Raw genomic sequence first — 18,653 nt, forward strand, 5'->3', positions numbered from 1 at the left:
AAAACTCTGAGGTCCTTACTGACCTCTTACTGATGGTAGAGTCACCCCATGGAAGGAGCCTTGCTCTCTGAACCATTACGTAGAGGAAAAACTCATGCCTACCTGAAATACCTGCAATGGATTGTTACAAGGAGGAAAAGTAAATTTCTATTGTGTTAAGCACTGAAATGTAAGAGTTTACTTGTAATAGCTACTAACTTTTTCTAAATTCATTGTTGAGGCTTATTCTAACTTTTACCTTTTGTTCTAGCCAATATTTGGGCATGGTTTCATTAACAGTCGTGTGTCATGGATGCTGGACATAATTACCTCAACAGCCTTACATCTAGTCCTAGACAATTTTCATCTCTTATTTGGAGACCTTTATTCTATTTTATCTTATTTCAAGCTGTATTTCCAATGTCAGATTATTTTAAGGATAGAAGCGCTTGACATTTCAAATATCGAAGACCATCAAGTTCTTTCTCCTTTTAATTTTTTATTTCGTCACCTGTTTCACTTATTCTTCAAGGGATGGCTGCCATCAATGATCCCATACCAGGAGAGTCATCTTTTACCATATTGAAACACCTTCAAACCACAATAGCAATAACAGAATTAATTTTCATTAAGAGCCAAAGAGAGTCTCTCCCTTGCCTTTAGTAATTTGAATATTTGGCAGTAACTCAGCTGTTTAGATATTCAGCATAGCCCTTTGTCTTCTAATGGTTATAGGAAGCCATGATTAATGCCCCAAAGGTATTAACACTACACTTGTTCCTTTCTGCAAACCAGTCCAATCCAGATATGTGAGACAGAAGAGGACTGCCTGAACAGGTTAATCACAAAAAGATTACCTTCACCTACATAAGTCATAGAGCAAAGTGTAATACTGGCTTCATCTCTCAGGCATGGCCATGTTCCAATACCTTACTCTTGGAAATCTGGCCTCACCATTTGATATCCAACTTGGTGTACAGGTGGTGCTAATGGAATTTTCCTACCAGCCAATTGTGCCTTTAAGGGATACAGGATTGATGTGAGATCTTACAAGCTTTCATTATCATCCAGTGCTTGTGTCACATAGCTGCCCTTCCCTACTTCTCAGCCCTCCAAAAGGCACAATGGCTTCCATCAGGCAAAAGTGACACCACAACATTCACTATAGGAAGTAAGAGACATTCATCATTGGAATATTTTGGCAAATGAATCACAACAGACTGATAGCATAACTCATGTTCTAAGGCCAAGAACAAGAATTGCATGGTTTATTTTAAGACAGCAGAAGAGTAAAAAACAGATTGAAAAACATATGATACCCTCTCCAGCTCAGAGCTCTACAAACAGCAATGGCATTTGCAAAGTTCTATGTGTCTTCTCAAATGTGGTTTCAGTTTTAATGTGTGTTGACATCTTTGTGTGCAGAATTAACTGGAGGAACAACAGTTTGTGCTTTTTTTCCCTTCTTGCTACAAGGGTGAGAACAGGGAAAGAACCCAACGATCTGTGTTTACTTTGAGCAGCCATACACCGTGCATGGACACTAAGATATGGTTTTCCTTCAATTATTCCAAATTACTATAATGTAAACATGCTTATCCCTCGAGCCATTGGATGAGTGTAATAGAGAAGAGATGCAGTAATGGAGTTGCCTTATATGCTCCTTTGAAGCAGAAGCAAGTGAAATAGACAAGTAAGATGATTAGAAAAACTTTGACTTTCTAAAACAAATAAGCAGTAAATGAAGTGATTGAGTGCAAAACTTCACAGAACCACACAAAGAACTGGAGCTTCAAACTGTAACTTTAAAAATAGTAGGGTGAAAAATTAAGGGGCTCTAACATGAAACAAATTTAGGAAGAAAGAGAAAGCAACAGCATGCCAATAACTACACTGATTAGGAAGTAGGCAATTTAATTTCTTCAGGAGAGTAAATCTCCAACATGAATTAATTTGCTTCACACTGAGTCCTGCTGGTTTTTCTTCTTCCCTCAATCACTGTTTATTTCACAAAATCAGCACTCACCTATCTTCTTTGATTATTTAATTTCAGGAGGATTTTCCTTTCACAAAGCAGTTAGCACAGTTAAACCCAGCTCTCCATGTAATGTGTAAACATATTACAATGCCCTCCCTAAGTGTGAGGATTATTTGTTTCCTCTTGGAGACAACATTGTTTCACTGCTCTACTTCCCCTCCAGTAAAATCTCTCAGTGACAGTCCTGAATCTACTTCCCACTGCGTGCATCTTTCATTGACATTTACCAAATGCACAGGCTCTGATACAAAATCAGGAATGCAGTATTCAAACCATGACATAAACTCCTATTTTTAAAGGAGAGGTGGGTCATGGGCTATAGCTGATGGAACTAGTAAATAATGCACAAAATGGCATTTTAAAATGAAAACTGGTATGGATTTCTTCATTACTAACATCCCTATGGATGTCTAAGCTCTTCTGAGTTTTCATTGTATGCATATGGGTCAGCATAAAAATGAAGGTTTATTAGGATTCAAGGCCATGACATTTTAAAAAATGAGGCTGGTATCTCAACGGATATCTCTGGGCAGAATATTTAAATAAAGATAATTTGAAATGTGGTACAAACATTTTGAAATAAACAACTAAAGATCCTCTAAAAATGGCCACACTTTTTCACTTTGCTTCAAGGACAACCATGATGCTTATAACCTTTTCCTTTTATCTTTCTTTCAGCTTCTTCCTGCTTCTGATTAGTGACCTCAATTGAGACTCATTGCTCATCGCAAAGACTACTAATGGATTGTTTGAGCCTGAATGTGTTAGGATGGAATATTTCTTCTTCTCAGATTCAAGGCCAGTTTTTTTCCACCCCGAGTCCATTCTACCCAGAGCTCTAGATGATGATGGTCAGCTTATTCAAGATAATGATTATGTTTTCTAGATGATTTAAAATGAAGTTCAACTTTTATTGTCTTCCCTATAATGATATTTGTAGTCTTTATGTTCAATAACAAGCTGTCGGGCCGCCTCAATTTAAGCCAAGGCATTTTCTTATCAAAACCCATCGCAGAAAAAGATACAATCATGAAACCACAGATTCTTGTAGCTCTTCACAGTGAACTTTAACTGTGAATAACCTCTTGGATTATTAGCTGATTGTGATTACATTTATATTATTTGCTCACATCCTTTGTCACTTTAGAGCCCTGAAAACCCTGCTCATTGTTGCTAGGAGATGGGTGGCTATGGCAACAGTGTGGGTCAGAGCCAGATGGAATGCCTAAAGCATAATCAGGTTTAGGCTCTTTTTTGATCTCCAAATGACTCCATGGCAGTCCTGAGCACGGAAGCCCCAAATCACTGCCTCTTCAGCTTGTTTCAAAAGGTACGCCACATGGTTTCTCCTCACACATCAGCTCTCCCCATTAACAAGTGTCTTTCTGGTGCTTAACTAGACACCAAGAGTTGTCTGAAAAAGAAAAAAGCTGGATAACAAGGGAGATTATCACTATTTAACTGTGTTTTCATACTGTTATTAATTTAGTTCAGATCTAGTGCCATATGCTTCTCTTCATCATTCCACTGAACTCCTAGTGACTTTCATGGAAGTTCCACGCAAAGAATGAGGGCAACATATGGTTCTAATAGTGGTTTGTTCATTCCTGTAAGATTGATGGTTATTTTAAAGACATTAATCATTATATTTAAGACACCCTTTAATTTCTTCAGAAGGCCGGATCTTCACTGATTTATAGGAGTCCTTACCACACAGCCATACCTACTTTGCTTTTCTTTTAAAACTTGGCATCAAGCGAAAAATGTTGACATGTTCCTTTTATAATAAAGTAAAAATGTAACAAATTAAAGTTATAAATAATAATAGGAATTTATCTATTATTCTAAAAATAACTTGTTTATTGGACCACAAAAGTCCTAAGCAATTTATTCATCATTTTCATTGTGTCTTTCTTCCTCAAGAAAGTCCCCCTCTTACCTACATCAAATCCAAACTCTGGGCCTCGTCATCCTGCACCTGGACCCTATCAATCCAGCCAGCATAATTTATTCCCCTATACAAACCTTTCCTCTGATCAGATCGGAAGAATTATCTCATTACCTCTCCCTTCCTAGTCTCACCCCTTGCAACTATTCCCTCACACAGATTATCTCTATTTCTGTGTCTTTGCTCCTGCCATGTCCTAAAATGCCTTTTCCATCTTGAATACTCATATTGGTTCAAATATTTATCAGGTACTCTCTAGGTACCTGGCCCCTGTGCTAGGTGCTAGTATCTAAAAAGAGCATAACGGGAGCTCCACACTGTCTAACAAGGGTAACAGATTCATAAACATTAACAATGGATGTTGTTTTTGAAGTCACTTCGTTACTACATGCAAGACTCATTTAGACACTATTCCTTATTTACTGCTCATAATAACCCTATGTTGTTATTATCATTCACAACCAACAGATGAAAGTACTCAGGCTCAGAGTGTAAAGGACTTGCCCAAGGTCAAAGAGCCCAGTAGCAGCAAAATGAGACTGGAACCGAGGTCTGTCTTACTTCAAAAATGATACCAATTACTCTATTGTTGATGAGATATTTCAGTAATGTAAATGTGTATTATTCCAGGCTAGAAGCCACTAAGGGAGACACTGATCAGCTCCATTTGGGAGGGTCAGGGAGGAGTTCCTAGGGACAAGGATGAAGTTAACTTATAAATGAGGAGTTTGACAGTGAACATAGTAGAAAAAGGATGTTTCAGGACAGGAGATTAATGATAAACTTAGAACTTAAAGCCCTTTTTAGCTTCTTTTGATATCAATCCTCTCCATTCTCCCATTTTCCTTTCTCAAAGTGCAAGTCAATATCTACCACTTCCATAATGCTGCTAATCCGTGTGTTAACCCTTGTTCATCTCTTTCTCTTCTAAACCCTGATGCCACTTGTTTTGCAGCAGCCCCTTACACCTTTATCAGATACTGTCTTGTGCTGCTCTCAGTTTTCTGGACCATACAAATGTGGAGGGCAAGGGTCACACCTTTGATCTATTTTGTATCTTCCAAAGCTGTGTCAGAAACATAGTAGATGATCCATGCATGCCACTTCTTGGCCATAACTCTTCACATCTGTATTTTGCTTTATAGTTTGTAAATTCTTTGATTTACGTAGTTTTCTTAGATCCTCAAGATAACTCAGTGAAGTATGCTTGCTTGCTGTTTTTAATCTCAACTTAACAGATTTAAGGAAATGGTAATTGAATAGGTAATTGCCAAAACCCAGGGTCACCCAGGTGATAAATGATACATCTAGGAAAATAATGTGTTCTCTCCCCTATGCAAATGATTGATAGGTGGATTGACTTCCATGTTTTAGCAGATGTGTCAAATTTCACATCCGCATTAACACTTCTAATCCTGTAACGTAATTCTGTCTTTTTATAGATGTCAAACTGGTTTTATCTCAGAAAAGGGAACTGCAAAATACTTTACTTATGCTATTAAACCATTTTGATAGTTAAACCTTGAGCAAAAAATCAGATTTTTGAAATTGTGTGTAAAGTAACATAGTGGCTAGTCTCATTCACATGAGATTCCTGGAAGAACCAGATTAACAAGCTTCATACTGACTGTAAACAGCAGGTGAGTATTTCTCAGCCATCTGCTGACTTATCCAATTGAGAGCCCTTGAGAAAGTCACTAACATGATCATGAATGACATGAATGGTCCTGTGCATTAATCAAAGACTGCAGAGAAGTAACCAAATTAGGGTCTCCCTACTGAAAGCTGGGTGCACTGTCAAAGCCCAGAGGGAGGGTACAATATAGGATAAAATGTCTCCTTTATTCAATGCAAAACTTGCTTTTCCTAAAATGAAAATGACTCTCAGCTAGTGGCCCTAAGACTAGCCACTAGCTGTAGTGTGTGTTCACCAACACACTTCCTGAGTGAAGGCAGGAGTCCTAAGTAAGACCTTCACAGGGCCTTCTTGGCAAAACACTGTTTTATACCATTAGAAGTGAAACCTGAAATTTCCTTGACATCTTTAACTAGTGAGCCAGCAGGTAAACATGTTATAAAGCATTCCCTGAATCTCAGAGAGCTTCTTGGATCTTCCATCTAGGCTTCTCTTCTGCCCCTGACCCAGAGACAATTCTCCAACACTGACCACTGGGACAGAATTCAAAGGAGGTATATAAGTTCCACTTACTGGTGATTTTGTCTAGCAGTGTGTCTGCATTTAACACTTTCTGCCCCCATTCCCTTCCTTCTCTGTTCACATTATTCTGCACCTGCTGTTCTATCTAGCCAATATGCCAATTTCAGAGGAGGAATTTGTTGTGGACATTCTTTTTTTTTTTTTTTTTTTTTTTTTTTTTGAGACTGAGTCTCACACTGTCACCTAGGCTGGAGTGCAGTGGTGTGATCTTGGTTCACTGCAACCTCCACCTCCCAGGTTCAAGCGATTCTTCTGCCTCAGCCTCCTGGGTAGCTGGGATTACAGGAGCCAGCCACCACACCCAGGTAATTTTTTGTATTTTTAGTAGAGATGGGGTTTCACTGTGTTGACCAGGCTGGTCTCGAACTCCTGACCTCGTGATTCACCTGCTTCGGCCTCCCAAAGTGCTGGGATTACAGGCGTGAGCCACCGTGCCCAGCCCGGGCCTTTTGTTCTAATCTCCCTGCAGCCCCCTCTCCAGAATCTTGGTGCACTACTTTATGTATATGTTTATAATATTATATAAATAATATTTACTAAAGGTAAGACTGTATTTAATTGAGGGGAAAGAAAAATAAAATTAATTAAAATTGGTTTTTAAAAGTATGAAAAATATCCAAACTCACTAGTAGACGACAAAAAAAGTCATCTTCTTGTACAGTAGACAAAAAAGTTATATACAGCTTTTCTCCTATATACTTGGCAAAGATTTTTAAATTTCTTTTTTCCTTCTTTTTAAATTTATTTTTTATTTTGTAATGTGACTTCTCACTAGTACATGCAAGAGTACCATGACCCAGGACTGCAAAAGTCACTTTATAAGTAAATTGCCAGAAGTTATTCAATCTTGATCAAATTCTTAACGGCATGCTTTTCTTGGTTTCATCACCAGATACCTGCCTCAGAAATCTCACATCGTATCCTGGACTTTGTCACAACAGCTTTCTAATTTTCACCTGTTCCAATATCTTTTGATTCTGGTGGTGATTTATTCCTCTCTACTGGAGTTCTCAGCCACCTAGTCCATACAAACTGCACCAAAACACAAGAGAGTTCAGAGCCCCGCTTTGTACATGGCCCGCTCCCCGTCCATTCCAGTTTCCTGCCCTCTACTGGCCATGACGGTCATCACAGTGCCCTCCTCATTCCTAACTTTTAAATAGACTTGAGACTGCCTGATTCATCTTGCACTAAGAAAAACAAAACAAAACAAACAAACAAAAAAACCACTCACATACAATGTTTTTAATGCTTGAAAAGTACTGGAACAATTATTTTTTCAACCAATGTAACCCAGGTGTGGGATATTTTGGGGATGGGGGTGGCAGGAAGAGGAGGGGTGAAAATCCTCCTACATCCGCAAATAAGTTATTGGCGGAAAGGCATTAACGTGCCTTACAAAGACTTCAATTAGTTCTCAAAATACCTCTTTCTTACACTGCCTTCTCTGCAATTTTTTTCCATGAAGAATACATTGTGTTCTTCCTTGGAAGGCCACGGCAGCAAGAAATGAGATGAAAGCCACACACATAGTGTGCATCCATGTTACCTTGGAAATTATTGAATGTGCTTCTCCCCGAGTTTCCTTTCCTTTGAGTTTCAAGCTGTTATAAATGTTACTTTCCATAGACTACTAAAGATCTCTTTAAAGTGACCTGTCCATTTTCAAATCATCAAACCTATTTTTTAAAGATGGCAGGAATATTTTGTCACAGCATTTAAAAATACATCTTGATATAACTATTATAGTAGCGTGGATGGATGAGTTTTATAAATTGCATTCGGCAAGTCTCGTTTTTATTTATGTCAAATTGAAAATACAAATTGTAAATATAAATGAAACTTCTGTGGTCTGAATGTTTGTGTCTTTCCAACACTCTTAAGTTGAAATTCTAACCCCCAATGTGATGGGTATTAGAAGGTGGGGATTTAGCGAATTATTGTCCTTATAAAAAGAGAGCCCAGAGAGACCCCTTGCCCCTTTCACCATGTGAGGACACAGTGAGAAGGCACCATCTGTGGACCAGAAAGCTCTCCCTCACCAGACAGTGAATCTGCAAGCACCTTCATTTTGGACATCTCAGCATCCACAACAACGAGTAATGAATTTCTTTGTTTATAAACTACCCTAGTCTGTGGTAATTTGTCATAGCAGCTCAAATGGACTAAGATAGAACCCTTAAAAACCCAACTATCAGATTACATACTTGTTACAAATTGTTTCCCCACTGCCATCATATACAAAGACAGATTAAGCTCTGAGTAAATTTTTGTAATCTTTCATTTTCCTATCCAACCACTGTTCACAATAATTATAAGCAAAGGGGATTACCTAAAGGCAGATAACCAGAGGGAAAAGAAGCAAACCAAAAAGAATGTATAATCTTCATATTAGATTTAATAATTTATAGTTAACAATATATTTTGTATTGTGTTTGTAGGTTAATGTTTTTATCTGATAAAATATAGTCCACTTTAAAATAGATAGCTACAGAAAACACATTTTTAAATTAGTAAGATTTATTACTATTATTCACATTGATTTAGTGTAACTTAATGATTTTGGAGAAACAATCACTTTATATTTTAAATTTTTTTGAAAATATTATGCAAAATGGTCTTCATAGCACAAAAATGAGGTTTCAAATTGTTTTTGGTTCATAAAGATGGCTCAATTTTTACAAGTGTGTGTATTGTTGACCTGAACAAGAATTGGTTTTGATTCCCTTCAGTATAGTTCTTAGGCATTTTTACTTTTGAGAATTCCAAGATGGTCTATGTATTTTCTAAGAAAATGAGATTGGCAAATAAGTCACTAACTCAGTTTGTACACTGCAAATTGATAGAAAAGTAACAGTTTCTATTTATCACCTAATTTCCTCTTTAGTTTTCAATAAAAGGAAAAAGTGAGCAGATTCATTCAGCAAAAGATTAAAATACATTCCCAGGTAGACCTACAGGAAAATCTAATTTATAGAAAATACAACATTAGCCTCTTTAATTCTTAAAAGACTAGCCATAATTTCAAATAGTCAGTTCACTGATGTATACAAATTTTTGGCTCAAGATACATGATTACTCCACTCATATGATTGTGTGGCTTGACTTTGGCTGGCTTACTTTCAATCGATGCAGAAACATTAATATCCAGAAGTTAGTTGGAGAGTAACATATGCCAACTAGGTATGAGGTAGTTTGTCAATAATCTTGTAACTTTCCACAATATAACCTCACCATCCTTTTATATTGACAGTTTTTGATTACAGAAATGAATAGAAATTTTTTTCTGAAGGCAATTCATCCTGGTTCTGCATACGAAAAACCAGCAAGGTAATGCGGTGCAAAGTTACATGCCACCTCATGATTACAGGAGTTTAATTCAAAATGTCCAAAGCAAACTTTTAATAGCACAAAGAAAATCATATGTTCAAATGTCGTGGACTTGGACAACTTTTCTCTACACCGCGCCAAGATAATGGACTTAGAAGCCACAGAGACGTGGCTCCATCATTTGCTAACTGTGGGATCTTTGTGAAACTTACTTAACCTCCAGAACTTCATTTCCTTACTGGTAAAGTGGGGTGAAGCGTTCACAGAATTACTGGCAACTTTAAAATGAGCTAACAAGATGAGGGGAGGCCTGAACCATTGCATGGCATATGTGGACTCCCAGTAAATGTCAGTTTCACTTTCCTCATCTCCAAAATACTTTAGTAATATGCCTTTAATTGTAATTTTGACCTTGCATTTTACATAAACCCCTAAGTCTGAGGTACTTTTACAATTTGGATACCAATCTTTCCAATAAAGTTGACTGCTATCTCTTCTATGTAATTTCAACAGCAACAGAAAGTCCCCCTGACTTTAAAAGCATTTCTGTTTGCTCTGCTCATGCCTGAAGCTTCTTTTACCAAGAACAAAGGCATTTATTCTATAATTATAGATAAACTAAAAATATAAATTCCCTGTAGAGAGATAACACCATGACTTAAATTCACACCAGCTTTTAGAGGACTGATAACAGAGAGCTTTCTTTGATTAATGGCGGGGAGAGCAGAGGTGAACATGCAGGAGAAGTGCAATGTGGTAACCTGGGCCGGAAGACAGTCTACAGAGGGAGGAAAATGATCTCAAAATAAGGACAAAGTCAAAGACAATTTTCAACAATCACACGAGTTTTTTCTCCAGACCAGACCCTGCAAAAGGAGATATGATTGACATCACAATGGCTTTTTCAGAAAACAACTTTTTGTCTAATAGTGGTAGAGAATCCAGTTTAAATTACAGGTGTACATTACTGATCAGACCAAGGCATTTATATGATTGGAGATGGTATCACTAGACATATGTCCACAGATGGATAGACTCTGCTCACAGGCGCTGCTGGTAGGTAGAGCAGTGTGTGTCTTTAACATTCACTTGGTGTTATCACTCGATGTTTCCAGACCTGATTTCCCCATGGTTTGAGGAATAAACAAACTATTGAGTGTTACTTAAAAAGAAGCCACAGAAAGTATTAAGTATCAAGGTTTTCAAACCAATTGGTGTTTCTAACCCCTTACCCTATGGAATGACTAGGGGTTCCACTGGATGCTCTAAAATTATTCTGGACACACCAAGCAGTCAACAACAACAACAAGGAAACAAAGGAAGGAAGAGTTTTTTTCTGTTTTCAGCCCAATATCAATGGCTCTTTGTGTCATGCTTCAGCCCAAGACACATAACCCACTGCTTTTGTCAGGTCCATAGCCTAGTGGGAAAATATCAGGTGATTTAAGCAAATTCTGAAAGCACCAAACTGTCAGACTTGAGTATTTATGGTCTTTAATTCCAAACTTACAGGTGACTTAAGCAAATTCTGAAAGCACCAAACTGTCAGACTTGAGTATTGACAAGTTTGGTCTTTGATTGCAAACTTACAAAGAACAAAGACCATGTATATATTCTGAACCAGCATCCTATGCATACACAGGGAATATTAAACGATAATATTTTACTGTAGAAGGCATTTAAATGTCCTTTCTGACTGTCAGGCTAAGCTACTTAAACTGTAATGCACATTTTGTCTTCATTCTTAAGTCAGTGCCTTCCTGGTGGTAAAATATTCTTCCTCATACCTCCCTCACTGAAGTTGATAAAACCTCAGTCATCCTTTAGAATGAGGCTAATTACAATTTCTTCTTAAAGCCTTTCTCTGGTTGTTCTGGGCAACACTTAAACTTCTTTTATGATTAAAGACAGTATGATGAGTTAGTACTTCACATTCTCATTTTTTTTCCTTGTGTTAATCTTGATTTTAGAACCTTTTTCTCAGCTGTGTTGTCAGTTCACATGGTGAGGACCATGCCTTATGATTCTGATACCAAGCCCATTTCCATTTATTCTTATCCCATGCTTTATGATTTTTTAAATTAATTTGATTAATTGAAATTTAGTTAGATTATTAAAATCCACATGTCACCATTTGTTAGAGACACAATATTGTATCCCCCCAAAATTCATATTTTGAAACTCTAATCCCCCAGTGTGACTACATTCGGAGACAGGGCCTGTGAGGAGCTAGGAAAAGTTAAATGAAGTTGTAAGGGTGAGACCCTTATCTGATAGGACTGATGTCCTTATAAATGGAAAAAACACCGGAGCACTTCCTCTTCACCATATGCGCAAAGGTGGCCATCTGCAAGTCAGAAAGAGAACCCTCACCAGAAACAGACCCTGTTGATCCTTGATGTGGGAACTTTTAGCCTTCAGAACTGTCAGAAAATAAATTTCTGCTTTTTAAGCTACTTAGGCTCTAGTCTATGATATTTTGTTATGGTAGCCCAAGGCTACTATTACATCACTAAAATCTTAAAAAAAAAAAAAAAAAAAAAAAGCCTGATTCAAGGAAGCAATATGCAAATCCAATGACATGTTTTCAATTTAGAGAACCAACTGTGTTCAAAGCCATAAGAAGTCAATTTTTTGTTTTAATAGTGCAAAGAAATAAAACATTTGCACAATTCTAGTGGAAACTTTTGCCTTGCAGTTTCGGCAATGTAGTGGCAATCTTAGAAAAAGACCATAAAAAGAACTAAATAAATGCCTCATAAATTTACAATGAAAAACGAAGTGAAAATAAATATTTTAAAAACAAAACCACTAATTTTAAAGTAATAAAAATCACTACATAATAGTTACTTTGCTTAAAAACAACTTTATAGTAAAGCTCCTATAAGCAGTGCCTCTCAGATGCTGGCATTAATTAACAAAAAAAGTCTAAGATTGCACTGGAGCCCCAGCTTAAGTTTTTGGCCACCAGTAGGGGGCAGCAAGGCACACCAGCTCCCTCAGTGACACTTGAGGTTAGCTAGGTTAGTGACACTTGCCAGGTTAGCTAGGAAGTGTCTAGGAGGCATGGCAACATCAGATATGCAGAAAAAGAAATCCATACATCAGGATGAGGCACTAGTAGGAGGAGATAGTGAGAATACACAGATCAAAATTTCATTCACGCCAATGGAAAGTGTGGAGTGGAACTGAGATGTTTACGCTTCTAGAAATCGTATGTGTCAGCATCTCTTAATTCTCCTACTAAATCTGACAAAATCATCCATAATGTTTAGAATTCTTCTGTCCTGATTTCTCACAGTTAAAACTAAGTGCTTTTTCTTTTTCTTCTACTCAATGCCTTCAAGCCTGCATGGAAAGTAGCTCCACAACATCTTAAAGAGTACAGTGGCCTATAATAAAGGGTAGCTTGACTGTTTTTCTCACCAGAAAAGAGAAGAAGAATTTTCTGTATTCCATAATTGCAGAAAAATACTTTGGTCCAAAAGTAGACTAGTCTTGCCTATTAGAATGTGCCCAGAGAGCTAGGCCCTGAAAGAAATTAAAGCTAGTTCTAAAAGATCTTGAGCATAAGAAAATTGGAACGGTTTAATTGTTTAATTCCTTACTGGATATTACATTGACATGCCTTTAAGTTACTATGCATTTGATAAATATAGGAAAAGACAGTAAATATTTTGCTGATTAGTCAAAAATGTATGGGCTGATAGATTGATTTCCTCATTTCAGCCACAAAGTAAAGAACTTCCAGCCTTCCCAATTTATAAAGCAAATTTTAGAATGTTTCTGTGCAGAATATTTTAGAGAGAGTGATAAGGCAAAGGAGCTCAGAGCTTATTTTCTGTAGGATGTATGTACAGCTCTGACTCAGACCTAAGTATGGAATAGAACACTCCTTGCTCTTTCTCCACTGAGCAAAGTCCAGATATTGATCATGTTAGAAGAATCAACTTCCTCTAATGCAGGTGGGCACTATCCAATCTAATCTGTTGAGAATGAGAATTAGCAAATTGGCAGAGGAAGGGCAAATGTGCTCTCTTTCCTTAAACTGGGACATTCATTTTCTCCTGCCCTCAGACATCAATGCTCCTGGTTTTTGGATCTTCAGACTCAAAATGGGACTTACACCATTGACTCCCCTGGTTCTGAGGCCTCTGGTTTTGGACCAACCTATACCACTGGCTTTCTTGGCCTCCAGCTTACAGACAAGACAGCAGATTCTGGAACTTAGCCTACATACTTCTGTGAGCCAGTTCCTCATAATAAATCTTTTTCTATCTGTTTGTCCATCTATGTACCTAACCCATTATTTGTTTCTCTGGAGAACCCTGAATAATACAAATATGCTACCTTTTCTGATCTCTTTTTTTTTTTTTTTTTTTTTTTTTTGGTAGAAGGAAGGGCTTTATTCAGCTGGGAACATCAGCAAGCTACTGCCTTAAAATCCGAGTACCCCAAGTGCGCAATTTCAGTCCCTTTTAAGGGCTCACAACACTAAAGATTTCACATCACACATGAAAGGGTCGTGATTGATTTGTTTTTATTATTATTATTATTATTATACTTTAAGTTTTAGGGTACATGTGCAAAATGTGCAGGTTTGTTACATATGTATACATGTGCCATGTTGGTGTGCTGCACCCATTAACTCGTCATTTAGCATTAAGTATATCTCCTAATGCTATCCCTCCCACCTCCCCCTACCCCACAACAGTCCCCAGTGTGTGATGTTCCCCTTCCTGTGTCCACATGTTCTCATTGTTCAATTCCCACCTATGAGTGGGAACATGCGGTGTTTGGTTTTTTGTCCTTGTGATAGTTTGCTGAGAATGATGGTTTCCAGCTTCATCCATGTCCCTACAAAGGACATGAGCTCATCATTTTTTATGGCTGCATAGTATTCCATGGTGTATATGTGCCACATTTTCTTAAACCAATCTATCATTGTTGGACATTTGGGTTGGTTCCAAGTCTTTGCTATTGTGAATGGTGCCACAATAAACATAAGCGTGCATGTGTCTTTACAGCAGCATGATTTATAATCCTTTGGGTATATACCCAGTAATGGGATGGCTGGGTCAAATGGTATCTCTAGTTCTAGATCCCTGAGGAATCGCCACACCGACTTCCACAATGGTTGAACTAGTTTACAGTCCCACCAACAGTGTAAAAGTGATCCTATTTCTCCACATCCTCTCCAGCACCTGTTGTTTCCTGACTTTTTAATGATTGCCATTCTAACTGGTGTGAGATGCTATCTCATTGTGGTTTTGATTTGCATTTCTCTGATGGCCAGTGATGATGAGCATTTTTTCATGTATTTTTTGGCTGCATAAATGTCTTCTTTTGAGAAGTGTCTGTTCATATCCTTTGCCCACTTTTTGATGGGGTTGTTTTTTTCTTGTAAATTTGTTTGAGTTCTGTGTAGATTCTGGATATTAGCCCTTTGTCAGATGAGTAGAATGCACAAATTTTCTCCCATTCTGTAGGTTTCCTGTTCACTCTGGTGGTCGTTTCTTTTGCTGTGCAGAAGCTCTTTAGTTTAATTAGATCCCATTTGCCAATTTTGGCTTTTGTTGCCATTGCTTTTGGTGTTTTAGACATGAAGTCCTTGCCCATGCCTATGTCCTGAATGGTATTGCCTAGGTTTTCTTCTAGGGTTTTTATGGTATTAGGTCTAACATGCAAGTCTTTAATCCATCTTGAATTAATTTTTGTATAAGGTGTAAGGAAGGGATCCAGTTTCAGCTTTCTACATATGGCTAGCCAGTTTTTCCAGCATCATTTGTTAAGTAGGGAATCCTTTCCCCATTGCTTCTTTTTGTCAGGTTTGTCAAAGATCAGATAGTTGTAGATATGCAGCATTATTTCTGAGGGCTCTGTTCTGTTCCATTGGTCTATATCTCTGTTTTGGTACCAGTACCATGCTGTTTTGGTTACTGTAGCCTTGTAGTATAGTTTGAAATCAGATAGTGGGATGCCTCCAGCTTTCTAATTTTGGCTGAGGATTGACTTGGCAATGTGGGCTTTTTTTTGGTTCCACATGGACTTTAAAGTAGTTTTTTCCAATTCTGTGAAGAAAGTCATTGGCAGGTTGATGGGGATGACATTGAATCTATAGATTACCTTGGGCAGTATGGCCATTTTCACAATATTGATTCTTCCTACCCATGAGCATGGAATGTTCTTCCATTTGTTTGTATCCTCTTTTATTTCATTGAGCAGCAGTTTGTAGTTCTCCTTGAAGAGGTCCTTCACATCCCTTGTAAGTTGGATTCCTAGGTATTTTATTCTCTTTGAAGCAATTGTTAATGGGAGTTCACTCACGATTTGGCTCTCTGTTTGTCTGTTATTGGTGTATAAGAATGCTTGTGATTTTTGCACACTGATTTTGTATCCTGAGACTTTGCTGAAGTTGCTCATCAGCTTAAGGAGATTTTGGGCTGAGATGATGGGGTTTTCTAGATATACAATCATGTCATCTGCAAACAGGGACAATTTGACTTCCTCTTTTCCTAATTGAATACCCTTTATTTCCTTCTCCTGCCTAATTGCCCTGGCCAGAACTTCCAACACTATGTTGAATAGGAGTAGTGAGAGAGGGCATCCCTGTCTTGTGCTACTTTTCAAAGGGAATGCTTCCAGTTTTTGTCCATTCAGTATGATATTGGCTGTGGGTTTGTCATAGATAGCTCTTATTATTTTGAGATATGTCCCATCAATACCTAATCTATTGAGAGTTTTTAGCATGAAGCGTTGTTGAATTTTGTCAAAGGCCTTTTCTGCATCTATTGAGATAATCATGTGGTTTTTGTCTTTGGTTCTGTTTATATCCTGGATTATGTTTATTGATTTGCGTATGTTGAACCAGCCTTGCATCTCAGGGATGAAGCCCACTTGATCGTGGTGGATAAGCTTTTTGATGTGCTGCTGGATTCGGTTTGCCAGGAGTTTATTGAGGATTTTTGCATCAATGTTCATCAAGGATATTGGTCTAAAATTCTCTTTTTTTGTTGTGTCTCTGCCCGGCTTTGGTATCAGGATGATGCTGGCCTCATAAAATGAGTTAGGGAGGATTCCCTCTTTTTCTATTGATTGGAATAGTTTCAGAAGGAATGGTACCAGCTCCTCTTTGTACCTCTGGTAGAATTCGGCTGTGAATCCATCTGGCCCTGGACTTTTTTTGGTTGGTAAGCTATTGATTATTGCCTCAATTTCAGAGCCTGTTATTGGTTTATTCAGAGATTCAACTTCTTCCTGGTTTAGTCTTGGGAGAGTGTATGTGTTGAGGAATTTTTCCATTTCTTCTAGATTTTCTAGTTTATTTGTGTAGAGGTGTTTATAGTATTCTCTGATGGTAGTTTGTATTTCTGTGGGATCGGTAGTGATATCCCCTTTATCATTTTTTATTGTGTCTATTTGATTATTTTCTCTTTTCTTCTTTATTAGTCTTGCTAGCAGTCTATCAATTTTGTTGATCTTTTCAAAAAACCAGCTCCTGGATTCATTAATTTTTTGAAGGGTTTCTTGTGTCTCTATTTCCTTCAGTTCTGCTCTGATCTTAGTTATTTCTTGCCTTCTGCTAGCTTTTGAATGTGTTTGCTCTTGCTTCTCTAGTTATTTTAATCGTGATGTTAGGGTGTCAATTTTAGATCTTTCCTGCTTTCTCTTGTGGGCATTTAGTGCTACAAATTTCCCTCTACACACTGCTTTGAATGTGTCCCAGAGATTCTGGTATGTTGTGTCTTTGTTCTCGTTGGTTTCAAAGAACATCTTTATTTCTGCCTTCATTTCATTATTTACCCAGCAGTCATTCAGGAGCAGGTTGTTCAGTTTCCATGTAGTTGAGCAGTTTTGAGTGAGTTTCTTAATCCTGAGTTCTAGTTTGATTGCACTGTGGTCTGAGAGACAGTTTGTTATAATTTCTGTTCTTTTACATTTGCTGAGGAGTGCTTTACCTCCAACTATGTGGTCAATTTTGGAATAGGTGTGGTGTGGTGCTGGAAAGAATGTATATTCTGTTGATTTGGGGTGGAGAGTTCTGTAGATGTCTATTAGGTCTGCTTGGTGCAGAGCTGAGTTCAATTCCTGGATATCCTTGTTAACTTTGTCTTGTTGATCTGCCTAATGTTGACAGTGGGGTGTTAAAGTCTCCCATTATTATTGTGTGGGAGTCTAAGTCTCCTTGTAGGTCACTAAGGACTTGCTTTATGAACCTGGGTGCTCCTGTATTGGGTGCATATATATTTAGGATAGTTAGTTCTTCTTGTTGAATTGATCCCTTTACCATTATGTAATGGCCTTCTTTGTCTCTTTTGATCTTTGTTGGTTTAAAGTCTGTTTTATCAGAGACTAGGATTGCAACCCCTGCCTTTTTTGTTTTCCATTTGCTTGGTAGATCTTCCTCCATCCCTTTATTTTGAGCCTATGTGTATCTCTGCATGTGAGATGGGTTTCCTGAATACAGCACACTGATGGGTGTTGACTCTTTATCCAATTTGCCAGTCTGTGCCTTTTAATTGGAGCATTTAGCCCATTTACATTTAAGGTTAGTACTGTTACGTGTGAATTTAATCCTGTCATTATGATGTTAGCTGGTTATTTTGCTCGTTAGTTGATGGAGTTTCTTCCTAGCCTTGATGGTCTTTACAATTTGGCCTGTTTTTGCAGTAGCTGATACTGGTTGTTCCTTTCCATGTTTAGTGCTTCCTTCAGGAGCTCTTTTAGGGCAGGCCTGGTGGTGACAAAATCTCTCAGCATTTGCTTGTCTGTAAAGGATTTTATTTCTCCTTCTTTTATGAAGCTTAGTTTGGCTGGATATGAAATTCTGGGTTGAAAATTCTTTTCTTTAAGAATGTTGAATATTGGCCCCCACTTTCTTCTGACTTGTAGAGTTTCTGCCAAGAGATCCGCTGTTAGTCTGATGGGCTTCCCTTTGTGGGTAACCCGACCTTTCTCTCTGGCTGCCCTTAACATTTTTTCCTTCATTTCAACTTTGGTGAATCTGACAATTATGTGTCTTGGAGTTGCTCTCCTCGAGGAGTATCTTTGCGGTGTTCTCTGTATTTCCTGAATTTGAATGTTGGCCTCTCTTGCTAGATTGGGGAAGTTCTCCTGGATAATATCCTGCAGTGTGTTTT

At 37.9% G+C, this 18,653-nt stretch overlaps 1 long non-coding RNA gene across 2 annotated transcripts in view; it reads left to right on the top strand.

Annotated features, from left to right (window-relative positions):
- The first annotated feature begins 3,183 nt into the window (after positions 1–3,183).
- LOC129059481 (uncharacterized) overlaps positions 3,184–18,653 on the top strand; it is a 53,859-nt gene continuing 38,389 nt past the window's right edge. Inside the window, exon 1 of one of the 2 annotated variants that reach the window (XR_010140007.1) lies at positions 3,184–3,347. This is a non-coding gene — a long non-coding RNA (uncharacterized LOC129059481). The remainder of the gene's footprint in view (positions 3,348–18,653) is intronic. The other variant, XR_010140006.1, reaches the window with a different exon arrangement.

The sequence above is a fragment of the Pongo abelii genome, chromosome 4, assembly GCF_028885655.2.
Source record: "Pongo abelii isolate AG06213 chromosome 4, NHGRI_mPonAbe1-v2.0_pri, whole genome shotgun sequence".
Taxonomy (NCBI): domain Eukaryota; kingdom Metazoa; phylum Chordata; class Mammalia; order Primates; family Hominidae; genus Pongo; species Pongo abelii.